This window comes from Buteo buteo, chromosome 12 (assembly GCF_964188355.1).
Source record: "Buteo buteo chromosome 12, bButBut1.hap1.1, whole genome shotgun sequence".
In the NCBI taxonomy this organism is placed as follows: domain Eukaryota; kingdom Metazoa; phylum Chordata; class Aves; order Accipitriformes; family Accipitridae; genus Buteo; species Buteo buteo.
Window position 1 is genome coordinate 32,125,789 of NC_134182.1, and position 22,101 is coordinate 32,147,889.

At 46.3% G+C, this 22,101-nt stretch overlaps 1 protein-coding gene across 1 annotated transcript in view; it reads left to right on the plus strand.

The window, feature by feature from the left end:
* The window catches only part of LYST (lysosomal trafficking regulator), a 114,916-nt gene that overhangs the window by 8,025 nt on the left and 84,790 nt on the right, over window positions 1–22,101 (plus strand). Inside the window, exons 4-7 of the mRNA XM_075043231.1 lie at window positions 4,345–5,672; window positions 6,154–6,296; window positions 8,738–9,982; window positions 10,325–14,201. The gene's annotated coding sequence lies outside the window, so the exon portion shown is untranslated. The remainder of the gene's footprint in view (window positions 1–4,344; window positions 5,673–6,153; window positions 6,297–8,737; window positions 9,983–10,324; window positions 14,202–22,101) is intronic.

Here is a 22,101-nt window from a genome sequence, read left to right on the forward strand (position 1 = left end):
TTCCTAAGTGCAAATGGAACAACATTTCAGGAGTCTGCAGCTGATCGCCCGCATCCTTGAAGACCAGAGCCTTGTGTGCTGAGGGAAGAACGTTGCCCCTTGTGCTTACATACACTTTATGGACTTTGTGAGGCCTTTGTAAAAAGGATGATCCTGTTAATGGTTAACCAAGTCAACAACAAGACTGGGAAAACGGTTAATAATATATTTCCCTGAGAGCATAGCTAGAGCAATTTGTAAAATGATGTGTGATATCCACATGCAGACACAGACATATCCCAAGGAGAAGTGGGTAGAGTATCTCAAGTGGTGTGCAAGGCTTCCTGACTCACTGCACAAATAATACAGTCAGGGGAGTATCCCTTGGAATGATTCCTTCCAAAACCCAGTGTTATATAAGGACAAAATTCACTGCAGTCATGCTAGGTTTTTCCTCTTTGCCTGCCCACACTTGGGGTGAGAGCAATAACTTGTGCCAGGGAGTCCTTGACTTGGGAACATCCATGTCCCTGCATGTTGTTGCACTGACTGGACACTTCTGTTATACAAACACTAAATATGGAATACAGGCAAAGAAGAGAACTGGTTTGTACTGGGATGTGGCCCTATGGCATTCGGTCATTACCTCCATTTCAGCCCCACCTCTGAAGAAGATGGCTGCTTTGCTTATGACCACTGCCAGGTGCCAGTGGCTGCATATTAATGCCCGCTTTGTTCCCTGCCTTTGCATCAGAGAGGCAGATCGGTTTCTCGGAGACAATCCCACTATCTGTGCCACGTTTGCGCTAGCCCTGCCACAGTCTGTCCATGACAGCAGTACTTCTGCTAATTAGCAGGGCACGGACATCTGAACCACCATGGGCATCCTTTTCGGCAGGCTGGGGAAGGGCTGCCACTCTCTCCCATTTTTCACCGCCTGTCTGTCGGCCTCACTCCTCAAGAGCAGCCGGTCTGTTCGAAGCAGCTTCCACATCTGTCTGTAACCATAGTGACCAGATTGATCCCAGTGTTTGGGGTTTCCGGGAGCTAGCAATGCAAGTGCATATGTAATGTTTCTCTTCTGTGGCATCTTCTCTCTTTCCTGAAAATACCTGCACGTTCTCCTCATACTATAGCCATAGAGTACAGCAGGCTTGTGGAAAGTAGTTCCCCTTGTCATTTTTTCAATACATTTAGAGCCTCTTTTTTATTTCCAAAGGAGAATCTCTTGGCTTCCAAAGCATATTTTTAAAACATGACTTCTGTGACGATCCTTCATCTGCTGGTTTTATATAAATAGCTTCAGTAAAAAAAACCACAAAGGATTACTAATACATTGCAAATCATCATCTTAAAAGGTGTCTGTCTCTTCCTCCGTCTTGTATTACAAACTGCGGATTTGCTGGGTAGTTTCCCTTTGCATTAAGAAGACTCAGCATCGCTGCTTGGCTTACTGCCACTTTTCATTGCTTAACTCCTTTTGCTAATTAGCAGCTCTTCTGTTTATTAGGTTTGTATCAGTTTAATGAGGCATCTCCACTGGGCACTGTTAAATCTGTCTCTCTTGAGCAGCATTTCTCATGCTTCGTGACTAGTTTCTCCTGTCTCTGCAATTCCATTTAGTGAAATCCCAAGCATCAAGTGTAGCACACAGTCAGTGTTACAACATGCAATAGCGCAGGGAGGAGGAACGTCCCAGTCAGAGGTCGACCCCACAGCCCACTGCTTCCGTATGTGTGTCCAGATCCCACAGTGAGTGGGATTTACCTTTTACATCTACCTATGCAGGTAAATGACCATCCCAGTCACTGGAGGCTTTGCGCACCCCAGGGCATCTGCAGGCATGGCAGCACGAGTGAGCCCCAGCCCGAGAGACACACTCTGACATAAACCTTTTGAAGAGAAGCAACATAAAAGCACGACGTTCTTTGTAAATTATTTGCATAACAAAGTTAGAAAGCTACTGAGTATCAAGCTCACTAAAGGAGGTGAAGTGGGTTTTGCTGGGGCAAGGCAGCACAGCCTGGAGAATTATTTTTGCTGTCTCGTGCTCTGTTTGGGCTGTTAGGCTGACTATACTTAGTCTGTCATGTACACGGCTGCTATGGGAGTACATACCTAAATATTCACCAAAATATACCAGCTTTGATAAATGCACCTCTTCTCAATGAACCTGACCAGCTAGCGTAAATTAGTATAGATATTAAAAGCAGAGATAATAAATAGAAATTTCTCCTTTTGTATGTACAGCAGATGCCAGTAAACTTGTCACCTTTGCCATGATAGTGATATCTATACCATAAGCAGTCTATAGGCTAACACTGCCTGCACTGTGGAGATGGAGTAAAGGAGGGCTTTCCTCAGAACAGTTAGACTTAAAAATGAGAATTTAATCCTTAAACAAGACAGAGATGGCCTTGGATTTATTCAGTAATGCTTCAGAGGCTAGAGTGCCTGGGACCTCCATTTATCTGCCACAGAAAAACAACGGGCTGCGGGAGTCACGGCCAGAGCTGTGTTTACCAAGTGTGTAGTGGTCACACAGGCAAAGCTCCCACAGTCCCAGGGCTCTGCAACTCCTCACTCCTCTCCTTCTCTAAGGCTCAGTATTACAAAAAACAGAGCAACTCTGGCCATGCTTAAATCTCTTAGCTTCCATGGAAATTAACTGAAGTGGAAAGTGCTAAACACTTTCCAAGAGTTACTTGACACTCTGCAAGCTGAAGCTGTCGCAGTTTGTCATTTATTTATCTTTCATTTGCATGTTGGCCGTCTTGCTGAATGGAGCCTGGTGCTTACTTACACTACAGCCTCTCTGAATCACTCCAGCATTAAGATGTGGTGATGACACCTCAGTCTAAATGAAGGTGCGCCTGTGTAGTGGGCATATGGTCTGCAAAGCCCAAACTACTCTTTATCATTATGAAAGTCTGGGGCCAAACCATCACATGTTGCTCCTTTGCTGGGGGCTGTGAAATAAAGGTGCTCGTGAAGTGACAAGCTAGAATTTATGACAAAATCTGATAAATGGAGGAAGGAGGCAAAAAAGAGCAAGCAAACCTAATTACCTGCATACTGTAATTGGTCACTGGCATTCTTACATTCCCTTCAGACAACTGGATCCTTTTAAAAGAATAGACATAAGGCTTATGATATCTGATGCTTGCCACAAACTGGAAAGTTTGGAAACTGAATCTCAGGACCTGTGCCTACTGAAGTGTGACTAATGCTTTGTGTCTTTGTTACATTTACTTGATCCACTGTTCAAATTACAGCTCAGAAACTGACCACATAATGTGGTAAAAGAGAAGTTTATCTGTATCAGACATAACCTTTGCATCTCTTGTGCCTAGTCTCTCTCCGGGTGAATTGGCATAGCTTGACAGGACGTGAATGAAAAAGGAAAGAAACAATTTCCATTTCTTTTACCCATCCAAAAGTAATCTTTGCTCAAAATTACCCTATGTCTGTTTTCCTTTTATTTCCTACCAACATTTGCAAAAAGGGCTTCTTTTTACTCACATTTCAGGGAGCTTTTTTTATAGACCAGGTTTAGACAAACTCACTAGCAGGCAAGTGCATATCAGAAATAACACATATGATTTAAACAATAAGTCACATGCAATAAATAATGAATTATGGATAGTAGAAGTCCAAAGAGAAGTTACAAGGCTAATGCAGCATTTAAATCCTGTTTACAACTTCAAATGAGGGCACTTAGATTCAGTTCTTTGCCTACAAATTGGCAGCCTTTTGTGTTTCCGTGAGTCTGTGGGTCAGAAAGGAATGTCAATGAATTCCTTTTGCTGTTTCTTGCTCTCCATACCTTGCTCTCCAGCCTATTAAAGAAAAACAGGAAGACATAAGAGACAAAGAATCAATAACACTCCTTTAGCTGAAACTCTAAAAAGAGCAGCCATTGGCCAATGCACACTGCAAAGGCACCAACAGAGCTGCCAGAATTGCCACGTTTGCTGAAGAAGCAACAAGTGCCTGTGAGAAGCAAAGTGCTGCAGCACCCCCACCCCCGTGCTCTGTGGCCTGCGCCGCTGAACGAGCCACACTAAAGGTCCTGCTTACGTGTCTTGTGGTTAAATGCATGGCTTTACTTTCCAAAAGCCTCGGTTTGGTATTTCTCACAAGCGTTACGATCACACATAGTAAATTCGTATGTGGGCATGGGTAGAGGAAACACAAAGCATGTTTTGATTAGTTGCAGAAGAGTCTGATTCTTAGAATAAAAGTATCACTGCAGAATGAGTTATACCCCCACTTTGGAGCCAGCCAAAATATGTAGTTGTTTATTTTGCACCTTTTGGCACAGAAATTGGTGTGATATTGATCTAACACAATCTTTCTCTTCAGGGTGCATGCTGCTCAACATCTACTCTGCACATACCAGCCTCTGTCTCTCTGGCACCAGAGGCAGAGCTGGCTGATGCCCGGAGTTCATTCAAGCAAAAGCAGGGAGGCAAAACAGGCTGACATTGTGTTTGGACTGTGCTGTGTCCCTGGTTACCTCCTTTGCAGATCAGCTATCAAGCCAAACCCTTTGCCATCCCTTCCTCCCAGTCCCTTCACATCCAGCCAGCTTCACTGCCGGTTCTTCCGCTTGTCCTTCGTCCATGGTTTACCACCTTCAGCCTTTATTTCCCACTGTACTTCCCTTCCTCCCCCAGACAAAATTGTGACGGTCTGTTGTCTCCGCTCTCCTCCTACTTTTTTACCAGTGGACCCATCTGCAGCGCAAACCCTTTGGAACAAAGACTGCCGTGCTGTGAGTTGGCGCAGTGCCCACCACACAAACGTCCCAATGCAACCTGAGCCCTCTCGGTGTTGCTTAACCAGCCCCATCCCCTGTACAGGGACAGCAGTGCCCTCCCTCCCGCATGGATGTAACAAGGTGATTTTTGGCCCCTGCTGCAGACGCTGTCTCTGAAGGCCCAGCTGAAATCACAGCCCATACAGGAACTGCCTGATGATGAGCGTCTTCTTCAAGCAGTAATTAATTCTGTGACAACTCCCTTAAGACTTCACCTGTCTCTTTCACCCCACCTCTGCTCTCCTGCAGCTCCATGGCTTTTCCACGCCATACCTCCAACAGCCGGTGGAGCAAGGTGCTCTCTTTTCTTGCCCAAGACTTTATGGGCTCAGTGGCAGCCCCAGGCGTAATTTGCTCATGCTCCTAGGACTGCTGATGCAGAAGTGGCACGGGAGGAGCAGGGACGAGCCACCCTGTTTCTCACAAGCGAGCAGAGCTGTCCCAGGCTGGTGGCCTCTTTCTGCTCCGGCTTCTGAGGCTGTTGCCTGCTGCCTCCTCCTCTGCCCAAGGCGAAGGAGCTGCCTGCCTCCTTCAGCAGCCCGGGCTGGCCCAGCCTGCCAGAGCAGCGCTGGCAAACAGGGCCCACCAGTGCCTTCGCCTGCGAGCCGTGGGGCCAGCTCTGCCTCTCACTGCCCAGCGCTGAGTGCTGGTGCTGGCTGCCGCTCATCGCCCGTCTGCAGGCTTCTGGGGAAAGAGACGGGCTCGGGCAAGGCTTCCCAGGCTTGCCTCGGGACCCCGATGTCAGCCGGTGCCGAGGAGGTTTGGAGACTCCCCCAGGGGTGAAGAGACACTGAGCCACACGGTGGGGAGCAGAGCAGGGTCTCGTTCACCCAGGCTCAGGAAGACAAAGCAGAGCACTTGAAATTCCCAGGTGTTTCATGTCCATTAAAATCAACCAAGATACTGTTTTCCTGCTAATGTGCTGGGGTTTTGGGGGGTCTTACAGCGAAGAAAAATTCTGGGGGTGGGCCTGTGAGAAATGGTCCCAGAGGGCTAATGCTCATGTAGAAAAGGCAGCAGGATGCTCCCTTCCCTGAGGGTCTTTCCAAAGCACCTTTGCAGGCACTTCCCACTGGGTTGTCACCCTGCCCCTGTAAGCCGCTGCCCGGCTCCTGCTGTTACCCTGGGATCTCCATCACTTCCCTCCCCTCAGTGTGGGGAGATCAGGGATTTCTGAGGGGCTGCTGGAACCTCTGTTTGCAAAAGCAGCTCCTCCTACCCTTTGCTCCAGACTAGCCAGCAACCAGAGGTAGCAAAGTTGTCCCCTTGTTGCCATAAGAAGTAATGTGAGCCTTATGCCAGTCTTGCACCTCTGCCGCATGGTTGATTTTAACGATTCCGTACCTTTACAGGGCAGAGACTCTCGTCCCGGAGCTGCCTATGCAACCTGCTTTAATCCCTGGCTCAGAGCAGTCAGCCACCCATCCAGGAGCCTGCTTACACAAAAGCCATAGGAAAGTGAGGCTGGGGACTGTTCAGAAAGGCAGGCATTGCTGTAAGTGAACCACGCTTTATTTGTAGCGTTTGCTTTTACTCACTACACGACATCACTCAGCCTGTGGCCTTATTGGGTAGTTTAGGGAAAATGAATACTTTTGGTCAGTACCAGCCAGCTGATCCATTCCTATTTGGAGGCAAATTTTGTGCTGGAAAATGCGTGTGTAGTTAGCTGACAGAAAGGAAACAAGGGCAGAGGTTTTCTCTATTACACAGAATGATTTTGTTGTTTAAAATGATGCAATTATAACGAGCCCGATTCATCAGCTCTCTTTAAATAGTCACACACCTTCAGAGATAACTATCTTTACATTTTAATTCTGTTTCTAAGTGACTTGGTTTGACCTGTTTTGCTAGAAATAGTAATCCTGCTCATGAATACCATCTGCCCATTCAGACTGCCCGTGTACCACATAATATCTTCAAGGCTGGAGCTTACGGCTTTAACTATCACATGATACACAGTCCCATGCCTCTTAATCAGAGCATCAAGTGATTTATTCAATGTGCTTTTTTATTTCCTGCCATGGCCTGCCCTCTCAGAAGTTTCCAACCACTCGAGACAGCCAGAATTCACTCTTGGGGCTGTCTCCTTTCTGACTGGCAATGTTTTTATAAGCAGCAGCCCTTTCTGCTTTAGCTTGCTGTGTTTGTTTCTCTCCTTACAATCTTCCCACAAAGTGGTGAACATTGTCAGACGGGGCATGTAACTCTGCAGTGAATGCAGCAAGATCTCCCCTGCCTCCAAACGTTGCAACCTGCTTTAAGGAAGGAGGCCATTTATTTGGACCACACCTGGCACAATGAGACCCTGAACGGGCTAGCCTTTAGGCAGTACCGCAGTGTAAATGTTAATAGGTTGACAAGATTACATGAGTAAAACTACTTGGTGTTTCCATGTCACATTGCTACGGAAAAGCTCAGCCTGTAATCTACTTGGGAACTGTCATTTTTGTATTTACATGGCCATGAACTGAAAATGGCATCTCATAGGTGAGCCATGTGTCAATCAGTATGCCACAGAATGCTTACCCCAAGCTCGCTTGCAAGATGAGCAGCCACAGTGATTTAGATGCATACAGAGCATTCATTCAGTCAGATTTTCTGCTGGAGATACAACTAGACCTAGCTACACCAAATTTCATCCCATCACCAGACCTTAAATCCAGCATTTTTTATATCAAAGGTGCCTCTGGCCTTTTGCAGCTCTAATGAAAGAACAAGTCAAAGATTTGTTCAAAGAACAGTTTGGCCAACAATGGAGGACCATTACAGAAAGCAGGAAAAAACCAGATTGTTGGGTCCCTAATGTTTAAATGTTTGTTGTGGGCATGTAGTGAAGTTAGAGCACTAACCCCAATTCAGCCTTCTTCTAGGCATGAAGGACAGATTATGTCCAGGAAAGAGGACACGATGCTGTGTTCCCATGGGAAACATATGTCTCCAAACACACAGCAGGTCTTGGCTTGACTGACCAGATTAATGATAGGCAGTGACATTACACCATGCTGACTCCAAAGGACTTCTGGATAGGTCCTGTATATAAATTGTATTTCCCTAGCATTGATCACAACGTGGCCTGTCTTCATCACCTCTGACACTGATTTTGGTGATAGGATCACTGATGACATTTCCACCAACTAACTCTCCTGGAACATCTGTGCCGCAGTCAAAAAGAACAACAGGCTTTCCCTTTCCCTTGGATCACTAATATACACATTTCTGCCTTTCATTTCTGTGTTATAGATCTGGTTTTTCGGGCCAAAGTGGTTTGTCTGTGAAAACTTTGCTTGTGAAATCAAGGGTCTTGCCACATTAAAGACCTGACATCGTGGACAGAGTTCTTGAAAGCATTTTTTCGCATCTTAAAAGTTCTTACAATCCTCTAAGCTAAGGAAGCACATCACTCACTCTTTCCTAGGGCGAACAGAGACCAAAGCTACTGAGGAAAATTTTGAAAAGCTGGACATTGATCTCCTGACTCGTAGCCTGCAACTATAATCACAAGACCACCCTTCCTGCCATTTTAGTAATAAAAATCAGCAACCAAAACCAGAATGAAATGAGACAAAAATGCCTCTCTTTCATTGGAATGTGCTTAAATATTAAGATTAAGGATGTGGGTTGCTGTTTGTTTTTATTTTAGATGACGGTGAAGTTGAGGAAGGGACCTTTCTTAGCATCTCCTTTCAAAATGGCTATCTCTCTGAATGTACGTGCACGATTTGATTCTGGCCATTTTATCGAAATGACAGCTTCCATCTGTGACTGAGTTGCATTGTGTTTCTCTTACAGTCCTGTAAGCAGAATATAGGAGCTGTTACACTGTACACAGGGTCGGGAGGGAGGCTGGTGGGAAAGCAGTGGAGCATACAGCCGAGGATACCACCCCTAGCCTTTCTTGGCTCTTAAATGACATTCTGCATGTATGTATTTTAGGTGGAACATCACACTGGCGCTGAAGAAGCAGAGCCCTCCAGGATGAGTCATTTGTGTATCCTGTGATTGTGGTTTTGTTTATCAGCCTGCCAAGATAAAGATTAGCATCCTTTGAAGGATGACTAAAAACTGTCGTATGTTGCAGCTAAATCAGCATCAGCTGTCTACATTAGTATTATCTTCTAATTTTTGTAATCTTCCTCATCCATCTCTTAGAGATTTTGTGTTAACAAAAACAGACATCTAGCTTTCTTAAAGGGCCTAGCATTGCTATTACTGGCCTGGACAGCATTAGTGCTACTGAGGTGACATTTCTTGTGACATCTGCAGTGTTAGACCATGATCTCCTGAGCGTGTTCAGTACGAGTAGAATGTGTTAAAGCAGCTGGTATGCAGAGTGCACACCACAGGGGAGAGCTTCTGGTCTTCAGTATTGCCTTGTGAAAAATACATATTCAAGAAGTGAGCTGGTAAGTCGGCACCAGTGTAAGCAAAACTGACCTCGCTCATGCACTGTGAAGATATTATTCCAGATGCAAGGGTCTTCCTTCTGTCTCCATGGTGTTCATATCAATTCTATCTATAGTCACGGTGACTTGGACACCAGTCCCAGCTACCTGAAGCAGTAGCTTCTTGTAAGTTTTCCAAACGGGAGCCCTGTTGTACAATGAGAGAGGATGGGGTACTATTATAATCTGCTGGGCTACTCCGCTCAGTCCCTCAGTGCCAGCAGCAGTTTAAAGTCCTTTTCTCAGAAAAAGGATGAAGGCGAATGATCAGCTTTCATTTCCTGCTGGCCATGAATAGCTGAGAGATAGCTGTGTTGATTTCAGGACATGCCAGAGCTGTGTAGGGAGAGCCAGAGACTCAAAGATGGCTCCTGAAATTCATGATGTTGTTGTCAGACACCTTTGAGCGGCAGCCTGATGGGATGGCTCCACGCTGCACCTGAAACAGCTCTTTGCAACCTCTTTTAGATCCAGACTCTGACCATGAACTGATGTTCCTGGGTCCCAAAAGGAAGAATAGCAACCGCAGAACTGCTGGATGGGGAAATGAGTGTATCTGCGTCCCCATCAGAAGCTTGGCACTACTGCACCACAGCTCTGCCTGTTTGAAAAGGAGAACAGTGGTGGCCACCTGGAAAGTTCTATTTTTCTCACTCAGACAGTGGCTGGTGGTTTAGAGTGCTGCAGCGTTTAGAGGCCGAGGCAAATGGTAGAGCAGCACTCCGGGGAAATGCAGGTAGGTGAGCTCCCCAAGAAACCTCAGCCAGAGCTTAAACTGTCCATTTGATCCTCTTCTCCAACAAACCCTGGAGAACCATAACTTATACCAATCTGTGGTGATGCAGATGTTAAAGGGCTATTAAGGAAATGGCTAGGACATGAATATCACATGACTGGACACACTGCATACAATAATAGTCCATATACTCTCTTTCCACTGAACTACACTGGAGCTATTGTTACCATCTTGCTGAGCATCTGACTGAACATATACAACAAACATTGATGAGAATTACTTTTGACTGCTTGTGTAACCGTGTATAACTTTACTTGTGTTTTCAACTAACTCTCTTACCAGGATGAAAATTAGTAGAAAGTGCTGAAGAAAATGGCTGAATATACTTCTGTAACCGATAATTGACTTCTGATACCAAGTTTTCCTCAGGAAAGAAGCTGGAATGCATGAGCTAAGTAAAAGTTATTTTGAGCTATAATCACAAAAAGTGTAATGCTTGTCAGGTAATGGTAATTGTATAATGTGATATTTGCAATGAATGCATTTAAAGGCAAATGTTAATGCACTCCTCTGATAAAAGATCAACTTTATTTTTCAGTCAAAGCATAGACTTACAAGCAGTGTAAATCAAAACTGTTTGTAAGTGTAATTAACATACTTGTGGGAAACCCAAGCATTTTCTGTAATGAAGATAGCCAACAAAATACCTACTGCAATAAAAACTGGTGAGCTATGTGATATTTTACACCTCATTAATGTTTTGGTAGATAGTCCTAGCTTCATTCAAAATGAGTAGTATGCACTTTGTTTTCTATTTGTTGCCAGTGTAAAATACTTCAAAAGAAAATCCCGAATACCCTGTGAGTATACACAGTGCTAAGCTGAGCTAACGAGAACATCCTGCAACTAAAAAAAGAAAGAACAGTCTTCTGTGCATCAGGAATAACAAAAGGAGCGAGAGCAATGATCATTATATTAAGCCATGCAGCCACTTACTAACTGCTAATCAATAGAGACAGATTTAGAAATAAATGTAAGTCATTTCCAGTAACAGAAGTAAGCAGAGGGCTCAGAAATAGCACAGCAACAAACCTGCTCTGCCTGGAGGAAGCCATTTCCATCACTCGGGCTCCATTGCCATCAGCTGTGACACACGCAGGCCGTGGAAATGGTACTGTTTCAGTGCTGAGTGCGTGCAGCATTTAGGGTTTTCTGTTCCCAAATTGCACGTACTTGCAAAATGGTCTGAGTGGAAGTGTCTGTTTAAAATTGTACTTAGGGTAAGATTTATGTCCTACCTGGACTGGAGCCAGCAAGTGACAAATTGACTTTGTACAACATGCATATAGACTTGAAAGCCTGATGCTCTCACTCTCTGCCAGAAGAGCATTTCCAGACTTTAAGGTGCTGCAGACTTCTGGACCTTCATCAGGTGGTTGTGCTTGTCTCCCAGTATGTTGGGCAGGCCCTCAGGGTAGGCAGGATCTGAGCCCTACCCTAGCTTTGGACCTCTGCATTCCTGCTCAGCGCGTGGTTCCTCTGCCCACAACAGTCACCTCCCTGACAGAGGAGACCCCCCTTCCCACCCCAGTAAAACTGCATGGGCCCTGGGACCTCCCAGTCGCCTAAGTACACCCTGTACCAGACCTTCAACCCTATGGATGCTCTGGTTTCCCCTTCCATCGGCAAACATTAGCTCAAGAAGCTAGAAGAAAATAGGCTTGCACAAGTTTCTGGCAGACCTGTGCATAACTTAGCACCTGATGCACACAGCTCTAGATTACCCTCACAGCCCATTTCATCCTCATGAATCTGGGTTTTCTTTGGTTCATATCAGCCCTTTAGTGAGCTCAGGGGAGTTCCTTCTTCAGTTTAAGGCAGTTGCCTTGGCTTCTTCTATTGTCAGTGGAGAGAGAGGGACAGGGGCATTTTCAGGGGCCAGTTCATCCCACTCATGCAGCATACCTGTGTTAGGATGGACTGGTTTGTCTTCTGGAGGTTTCTATCTCTCCCCACTGACCACATAAAGATTTTATTTTAGATTGCATGTCTAATTTATTGGGGGGAGAAGTTAGATGAGACAAACCTCAAGCCTCATCTGCCTACTGCAGTTGTCCAACTTCCAAGCAAAACTCTGAAGAGCCATCAAAATTTTTATAAATGCCCAGGCAGATGTACAAACAGATTTCCCAGTCATCTTATGACGTGTAGATACTGCAGCACCAATGCAGGAATTGTTTTACGTTTCTGTGTCAGACAGAAAATTCGGCTATAGTACTTCATAGCCTTATGTGCCAGGTTTTGTCTCCTTGAAATTGAGAAGCAGCTTTCTCTTGGTGTAAGAATAGGAAGGACTTCTACATCTGGAGAATTTCCAAGAGCTTGCCAAAATTGAGAAGTCAAATTAAATGGTGATTACATGTTTTCAGCACTGGCGGTGATCAGTATCTTCTTCCTTCATACAAGCTGCTCCTTGCACAGAGATTGCCTGAGTTACCCCTCAGATGATATAAATTTGGAGTAAATCCTCTGAAGTTAAGGTGGTGTAGGTCTGGTGACTATAAATGCAGACTCAAGCACAAAACAACTGTGCTTAACCAGCACCTGTGTTGATCAGTGAGTGTATGGTAAACTTTGCCTTCATGGTGAGGCTTAAGAGACTGGTGTGCAGACTGAAATCAAAATGGATGGTGCTTGCAGATGCATGTCCCCCTCCTCCCTTGTGTTGGCACAGTACTCGTGACTATGCCATCAAACAGGTCAGCAAGCTGATCTGGTTGAAAACTTGCCCTAGAAAAATCGCAGATTGTTTTTCAGCTGGGTCAGTGGGCTGATCCAGCTGACTGCAAGATCAGACAAGCGCGAGCGCTCCCTTTCCAGCACCTGGGCTTAGTGAAACCGTGCCCTGAGATATAGCTGTGACTATGCAGAAAGTAAAACACGAATGTGCCCAGCAAATATTTGAATCAAATCCCAAGACCATATTGTACTGACAGGAGAAGCCATAAAGGAAATTCAGTATATTAAGACTAATGGGTAAATTGGCATGGTGATATGTGGCAGCAAAGTTCAAAGCAGCAGTCTAAACCATCAATTCGTCATGAGAAACACAAATATTACATTGACAGCTCAGTTTACTGCTCAGGGATGTGCATCAAGAAGAGTTAGTGACTTCTCAGTTCCAGCTGGGCTTTTGGCACCTGGCTGCTGCCAGGATATTCACAGCGTAAAGGCAGATCACTGTCTTAAAGGGTTCGTGGCTCTGGATCTCTTCCCATTTAACTGAAACCAGCACACTGGTGTTAGTCATAAGAGAGTTGGTGCCTATGCAGTTGGGATCACTCACTTTTAGATCAAGTAATTTGGTATTTTAGAACAAATATAATGTCTTTATTGTGACTAGAATAAGGGGATCCTGGCCAAGGCCTGCTGTCCTTGCAGATGGAAGTTCAAAAGGGGATGTCTAAAATTGCAGGCTCAGAGACGTAATGTAGATTTTGAATTGTGTGGTTTGATCACCCGTTTCTTTTTTAAATGTTGGGCTTAGAGAAATAACATCAATTGGAGACCAGAAACTTCTTTTTGACAATCAGCTCAGATTTGCTCATTGAAAGTCTTTTTGGCAGAACAGGACAGAGTTTTGAGTTCTTCACACAGTTGTCTCAGTACATGAATGTGGCCTTAAGGCTGAACTGTTCCCTTTTTATATGCCTGTATGCAATACTCAAGAAAACACAATGGAATGGCATATTGGAAAGCTTTTAGCTTCTTGCACCACTTAGCACAATCTTTTTAGCTGTCTGCATTGTTTACTCATCCTCCTGCACCACTGACAGTAAAAGCCTGCACGAGTTTCTTTTTGTCTTTCTTTCTTTCCCTTCCTTTTTTTTTTTTCTCCAGCAGCACTGCAGACACAGTAGCACAACCAGCTCGAAAAACCCAAACCAAAGCAACCTCCAAATTCCAAATCTCTGCAGGAGAGGCTGCTTGTGTGAAGCTGAAAAGGAGCCAGAGCGTACCAGCAAGAAAGCTGTGATTTCATCCAGCAGCCTGACAGAAACTCTGAGGCTTCACTGCAGCAGTTTGTGCAGATGCAGCAGCATCCCTCTGACCGGGGCCGTATCAAGTGCTAGCAGAGGAGTCCCCAGAAGGAGGATGCCCATGTAATTCTGTGTCACTGCCCCCTTGCTTTTTAGTTGCAACTCTCTGAGGAAACCAGGTATGCTCTACAGGTTTTTAAACAGTTTTATTCCTTAGGATGATGCCTAATTTCCAAGGGAAGGGTAAACTGCATGGAAATGGGGAAGATTGATGAGAGAAAGAAAGGTCCCCAAGGAGGGTCGTTCTCCTCGCCGTGGAGTGGTGGTAGTCAGGTTTCTTGTGGGGGGAAGTCCAGGAAAATTATCCTGAGCGGAGGTGGCTGGGGCATTTGCTTGCAGTGATGGTTGGCAGGGAGGTTTCTGGCGAGGTCTGGTGTGAGGGCTCAGGGGTGAGTAGCAGCTGTCACACATGTTTTGGTGCTTGTCCGGGGACTGATCGGAGCTGGCGACTGGTATTTCTGCTTTGGTATCTGTGTGTCAGCTCCCGTGTCAGGTCAGCAGGCAGGGGAGGGCTACTGGCCAGGTGCGGGAGAAGGTTTAGGATGGCATGTGCTGGGTTGGGGAAACACCGAAGGTTATAGCATTTGCACCAGTGTGACTCTGGGGTGACTCTGCTGAAAGCAGCAATGCTGACAAAACTGTGGACAGGATTTGGCCTTATAATGCAAAAATGAGAAGATTTGGCACGGGGCCTGGAGGGGTGCTGGGAGCTAGTCTCTGAATGTATAAATGCATGTGTTTCTAAAAAAGTCTGCTGGTTGCTGGATAGATGTCTGAAGCCCTATGAGCATGCATCACCTTTCATAGGAAACAAAGAGGCTGTTGCATTTCAGACAGCCTCCCCACTGAATTATTCAATGCAACTAAATAACTACAGAGCTCCACTGAGTTGCATAAAACTGCAAAACGGGCTCCCTCCCTTGCCTTGAATCAATGCCATTTTCTCTTTCTGAATGCTACATTATAGCCTCGAATGGGTGGCTTGGAGCAATGCTTGAGACACTTGGAGAAAGAACAGAAAACATAGTAAGAAGAGCATGGAGAGGAACTGACATAACACTGTCAGAACGCTTCAGACCGAAGCACAGACTGCTGCTGGTTGTGGGGAAATGACAGTGTCTGAAATAGAGCATGCTTTGTGCCCCGTTGTGTCTTCAGAGCCAGTGCCTGTCCAAAAATGCTAATCTGGAGACAGCACCACCTAAAGAAAAGCAGAAAAGCACAAAGGCTGAGTGTTGTTTCAGTGACTACTTCATATGCTGGGTTTATTCCAAAGCAGGCGATGCAAACCCTGTGTATCATCCACGCTGGCTCTCTTGCACCCTTTCGCTTACTCAGCATCATCATTCTTCTTGTCAGATCCCCCCACTGTGCCAGAGCTGAAGCTGGTATACGTACCAACAGGGAACCAAATGCCTCTAAATGTCTGTTCTCTGGAGCTGCTGGGCTGGGGGGAGCAGTTTGTCCCCATTAGAGCAGCCCTACGGAAATGTCCCATTTGCAATGCTGACACGAGCTCCCACGAACGCCGTGACACGTGGGGAACGGGCACAGAACCAGCCTCTCACCTCCCCCTGACACCAAGCCAGTACCTCCTGCACGGGGGGACAGGCAGCCACGAGCCCCCCCAGTGCCGGAGGAGTATTTGAGAGCAGCCCCGTCATTGCTCTGCATCTGCTTTACTGGCAGCTAAGGAGCACCCCGAATGCTCCTTAGCATTCCGTGCATGGAGGCGGGTTACTGCTTCTGAAGATGGAGACGTCCAGTGCCCTAATCAGAAAAAAAGTGTTTGCAAACATGGAACATTTACCTTTGCTGAATTATCTTTCCTTTTCCAGCAAAGATAATTCACAAAGAAATTCATGGCTGGACTGGAAACAAAACTGTTAGGTTGCTAATCAGAAATCACAGGGAGAAATGCAATGTGAGTCTCATGCAGGAGCAGAAATGTTTTAAAGAAGTTGGTTTGGTTTTTGTTATGTAGAGTTCATCTATTTGTAAAAGTCATGGTCAGTTTGCCAGAAAATGATTACGTTTATCTCATAATTTATTCATAATGTTGAGATTAACAACTTTGTGTTGTTGATCTGGCTTATCTATTTTCCTTTAAAAAAAACCAAACAACAAAAACTAATAAATATAGAGTGACATCATATTTTTTTGTGAAAGGCAAAGTTTTGCTGCTGAATCTTTCTAAGGCAACACTGACTGTAATGAAACTCATGAAATATAGAAAGGCCCAACTTAAAAAAAAAAAAAAGAAAAAAGCTTACCACAACAAATGCTTTATGTTTATATCTTGATATCTGACCTAAAGTGACCACAAAGAATTGCAGAAATATTGAACAAATTGGTAGAAACTATAATATGTAACATAATTAGCAGGTGCATGAACATATGTAATACAATAAGGAAAAACCAGTATAGCTTTTGTAGAAAAAAATAGCTCACAGCTCTACTGGAGTTTTTTGGGAGGAGGGAGGAGAGGGGAGTCACCAGTGAAGTCTCAGAAATCTGCCACTGGACTTGTGTTGTTTGACATAGAAGTTATCTGGAAAAAAGAAGCATAGTTTGAGTTGAGAGAGTTTCCTAATGGTAAGTTACTCTAGATAGCAAAAATGAAAGTCAGCTGGGAAAAGGATTTCAAGCTATGAGTTATGAGGTTAAAATGGCAGAAAAAAATCAATGTTGATAACAGCAAAGAAATGCACCCCAGTTAAAACAATTCTATCTTTGCATGAAAAGACAGAAGTGATGAAGAGAGAAGTCCTAGTACTTGGGTAGAAGACATTGCTGAGTTACGACACACAGTTTTATGAAGTTGTCAGCCCAGTTCTCAGTGGTGGAGGATGAAAGGGAGTATGACATTAGGAATTATTAACGAAAGGGAAGATAGGAAAACATAAGCATAGTATGCAGGAAATTTATGGTGAACTCACATCTTGAATATTGTCTGCAGCTCCAGTTCTCTCATGCTAAAAAGAACAAGAAAAGTTTCAAAGAAGGGCAAGAAAGCTGAAGCAAATGGTACAGAGTGAATGATTAGTCCAGGACTCTTCAGAGTGGAACAAAAGAAGCAGAGGGGAGATTTGACAATGAGGCTTAAAACATGAGCAGCGCAGAGAGAGGGTCTAGAGAGTAATTATTCCCTTCCATAAAGCAGAAGAACTAGAGGAAACTAAGAGAAATGGGCAGGTAAAAAGTCCAAAACAAAGAAAAAGAGGCGCTTTTTAGCCAGCCATGTAACTGAACTTTGGAACGCTGCAGGACTTTGTGGGTGCCAAAGCCTTACGTGGGCTCACACAGCTACTGGACAAATCAATGGTAGAAAAATTAGTTTTGCTGTGTTATTCACTCTTTCAGATTTTTTACAGTAGCATAGGAAAAAAATAGAGTAATGTGCTTCCTTGGGAAAACAGACCATTATTCATTCCCTGCTGAAAGACTCCTCATCTCAGCTGACAAAAGTTGCCCTTTCCACAAACCTCTCTGATTTAAGATCGTGGATTCAAGACAGCTCACATGTTATATCTATTACTCCACAGTTTTTATTATTGACTTTAGTGTACCATTAAAACATAGGTAAATTTTCCTAGACAGGTAAATACTCATTGGAAAGGAGAGAGAGAGACTGAGACTGCAGAAACGGCCTGAAAAATCTAGGCCTTACTTATCTTTGTAATGCTTTCAGCTGAAACTTGGATGATGAGAGTAGATGGAGCCATATGAAAAATGTGTAGTGGTGACTTAAGAAGTTCTGGGAATGGACAGTGGCTCATTGACCCCTAAAATTTTGCAACCATTGATCTAAATCCACTGCCTGTGAATGTTAATACCACATACTGAAGAATTTGAGTACCAATGTGACCTGTGCAGAGCTCAGTGCTGTGAGCTTGTTCTATTGTCCAGGAGAAGAGTAGGGAAATACCACTCATATTCTTGTTTCTTGCTTGTTTTCTATCTTATTACCTTCTGCATGTATGTAGAAGAGAGACAATTATAGCAGAAATCCAGGAAGAATTCTGCTGAAAGACTTTATAAATTTCAAGTGAGATTCAGATACTGTTTGTAGAATAAAGGGAGTTACCAGTGAACCAATGTTGATAAAAAGAACCAGACTTGATTTAAAGTTATTCTGGCATGAACTGGTGTCATTTGACTCACTTTCATGGAGCTGCTGCAAATTTATATTGATGTACATGAATTCAGAATGCATAGTACTTTACTGAACAACTCAGATTTAAAACTGAACAACAGGCATGCTGTCATATCGGCAGCAGGAGCTTTAATTACTGTAATTAAAGAAAATCCGCATGAGCTGAAAGATAGGTTGCACTTTGAAGCATTCAAGTGAGAAGAACATTACCGTTCTGATAAAATCTTTAATTGCACCTACTTACATTTCTCAACAATTTTTTTAGTGCAAGCAGTTTATAATCTTTTTTAGCACACACATGACAACTGCTTCAGTGGATTTCAATTTAGGCTATGGCTAACTTCGTTCCCAAAGATTTTAATAGATACCTTGCAAAAATGCACTCAGATGTTTGTATGTGGTGACTGATTCTCATCTGAAAACTCTTAGTTTCAGTAAAATTTACGTTATCAACCTGAAATGCTCCTATTCTTTGCGCTTTTGTGATGGGTTGACCCTGGCTGAACGCCAGGTGCCCACCAAAGCCGTTCCATCACTCCCCCATCCTCAGCTGGACAGGGGAGAGAAAAATATAACAAAAACTTGCGGGTCGAGATAAGGACAGGAGAGATCATTCACTAATTACCATCACGGGCAAAACAGACTCAGCTTAGGGAAAATTAGCTCAATTTATTACAAATCAGCCAGAGTAAGGTAATGAGAAATAAAACGAAATCTCAGAACACCTTCCCCCCACCCCTCCCTTCTTCCCGGGCACAACTTCACTCCCGGATTTCTCCACCAAGCCCCCCCAGCGGCACAAGGGGGACAGGGATGGGGTTTACGGTCATCACACGTTATTTTCTGCCGCTTCACCTCCTCAGGGTGAGGGCTGATCACACTCTTCCCCCGCTCCACCGTGGGGTCCCACCCACGGGGTCAGTCCTCCACGAACTTCTCCGACGTGGGCCATTCCCACGGGCTGCAGTTCTTCACGAACTGCTCCAGCATGGGTCCTTTCCACGGTGTGCAGTCCTTCAGGAGCACACTGCTCCAGCGCGGGTCCCCCACGGGGTCACAAGTCCTGCCAGAAAACCTGCTCCGTGGGCTCCTCTCTCCACAGATCCGCAGGTCCTGCCAGGAACCTGCTCCAGCGCGGGGTTCCCACGGGGTCACAGCCTCCTTCGGGAACCCACCTGCTCCAGCGTGGGGTCCTCCCCAGGCTGCAGGTGGAGATCTGCTCCACCATGGACCTCCCTGGACTGCAGGGGGACAGCCTGCCTCACCAGGGTCTTCCCCACGGGCTGCAGGGGAATCTTCGCTCCGGCGCCTGGAGCATCTCCTCCCCCTCCTTCTTCACTGACCTTGGTGTCCGCAGGCTTGTTTCTCTTACATGTCCTCACTCCTCTCTCCAGCGGCTGTTTTCCACTCTCCCAACTTTTTTTCCTTCTTTGTATATCACAGAGACGTTACCACTATCACTGATTGGCTCAGCCTTGGCCGGCAGCGGGTCCGTCTCAGAGCCGGCTGGTATGGGCTCGCTCTCTCTCGAACACAGGGGAAACTTCCAGCAGCTTCTTACAGAAGCCACCCCTGTAACTCCCCCCGCTACCAAAACCTTGCCACATAAAACCAATACAGCTTTAAAAGCTAGTATTGCAAGGGTGAGTTGGTGTACTGTTGGCCATTGACTTCATTTTCATTGCTTCTGTTTCAGTTCTGCCATTCAACCACACAAGGGAATGTACTGGCTGCTTAGTTTCACTGGTCTCCTTGAGAAAACCGTAGTCAATGTGTAAATGTCAAGCACTGCATTGGCTCTGCCCTACATCTGTTGAGGAAAACTGGGTGGCAGCAGAGGTACCACCAGAGAGCCTTGGAGTTATTGGCAGGCGGGAGTTTCACGGGAGAGGCCGGTAGAAACCTCTGTCTTCTTGCCACTGCCAGCACCGAGGAGGGACACATACACGTAGTCATCCTTCGGCAGCTGGAAGATCTGAAAGAGAGATAAAGTAGCACAATCTCTTCTTTTTGGTAAACAGGAAGCCCTGGTTCAGAGGTAAAAGAGACTTCTTTTTCTTCTTGGCTGCAGGAAGCGGACTGGCTTCACGTGAGCATTAGAGAGTTTGCTTCAGGGCAAGGACTCTCCAAGCCCAGGGTTGGGAATTTTGGCTCTCTTTCCCCTCCTGTAGCTGAAGTGCCACTGGGGCAGGCTGGACCAAATCCTACCACGGTCTCCAAGAGTTTAAAATAAACTGGCTTAAAAGTGGGATTTAGTCTGCCGGCAACTAACTGGCATCTAAACTCCAGGGCATCAAGTGAAGCAGTTTTCCCAAAGTCTTCAAGTTCTCTGTGGCCACAGAAGAGAGCTGGGCGCCCTTGGAGGCCACTTGTCTGCCCTTCCCAAGGGCGGGCACCTAGTCGGAGGCAAGGGTGCCACTGGGGCTCCCGTGCCTGCAGCTCCGCGGCTGCGCTGTGTGTGTAACCTTGCTCGGGAGCAGAGCGGCACGTCGGGCTCCTTGCCCTTCCTGGTTTTAGTGAAATACTGGTGTTGCTTGCCTAGGACTTCTTTTTTTTTTTTTTTTTTTTCCCAGGGATTTAAGTTGTTTTCTAGTGCAGAAGTGTTGTCTAGGTACCTAACTCCCAGAGAAAGGCACCATCCTGGGGTCTGCACAGCTGGCCCTCGCAGGGAAGTTGCTCCCTTGGCTTGGACCAGAGGTCCATTTAGGCTGGTAGCCATCTGACAGGGACGGGTTGCTTCCCATCGATAAGGTGAGGACCAGCATGAACAACGGCCAAAAGCAGGTGCCAAGGGAAAAAATAAGAAACGTGGCCGTAAATAGATGCCATGGGAGAGAGTACGAGAAGCAGGGGCATTCAGGCAGACCGAAGTTTGTATTTGCGGAAGACTTAACCGCTGTTACCTCGTGTGTATCTAAACTTAGTTTGGCGGGTGGGTCCTGGGATCCTGCTGCCTGAAGCATTCCCAAGATCTGTCTCTGTCAGTCCGCGTAATCCTTGCCGGCAGCCTGGCTTAAGTTTTACAAATGCTATATGCCCCTAAGGTTAGCCAGCGGGCCCTGGGACGGTGACAGGAATGCAATCCCGGAGCTGGAACCAGTCCTCACCAGGAAAGGCGGCAGGGGTCAGGGAGCGGGAGGCCAACGCGCCCGGGAGAGGCGTAGGGATGTGAGAAGGATGCAGTGGGGTAAGGACACTCCTGCACCCTGTGTCGCCTCCTTCTGATTTCAAGAATCAGGAAGGTTATGCCAAACCTAGGCACGTATGTGAACAGATGAAGCGCGCGCTTGTTAACATCGCCTGTAACGTCCTGCCGCCGCCTTCAGAAAACTAGTAAGCGCCCTGGCCGTGCGAGGTGAATTCCTGGAGCGGGCGAGAGCAGCGGCATGGAGTCAGGGCACATTATCGATTTATTTGCCCATGTGAACCAGATTTGACAAGGAGCTGGCCAAGCAGCATTCAGGGCAATCCTTTCCTCCAGGCCTCCCAGCTCCGCAGCCGTAAATCTGCTCCAGGAATTTACTCAGAGCAAATACCAAAGCGGAGCGCAAGCCCTCCCGCTGCTTGCAGAGCCCTCCGTATCCAGGGCAGCACCAGCTACGGGCTTCGGCCGGCGGACCCGCCGGTCCCGGGCAGCGCCCCGACCCGACCCGCCCCGCCCCGCCCCGACCCGCCGAGGCCGCCGCCGCCGGGGGCGGAGCGTGGCGGGAGTGGGCGGGGCCCCGCTCTCCGAAGGGCGGGCCAGACGCTGACCCAGGGAAAGCACGCCCCCGCCCGGAGGGATTTCCCCCCGCCCCCCGCTCGGCCAACCGGCGGCGCCGATTGGCTGGGGGCGCGCGCGTGATTCCGCCCGCCGCCCACCC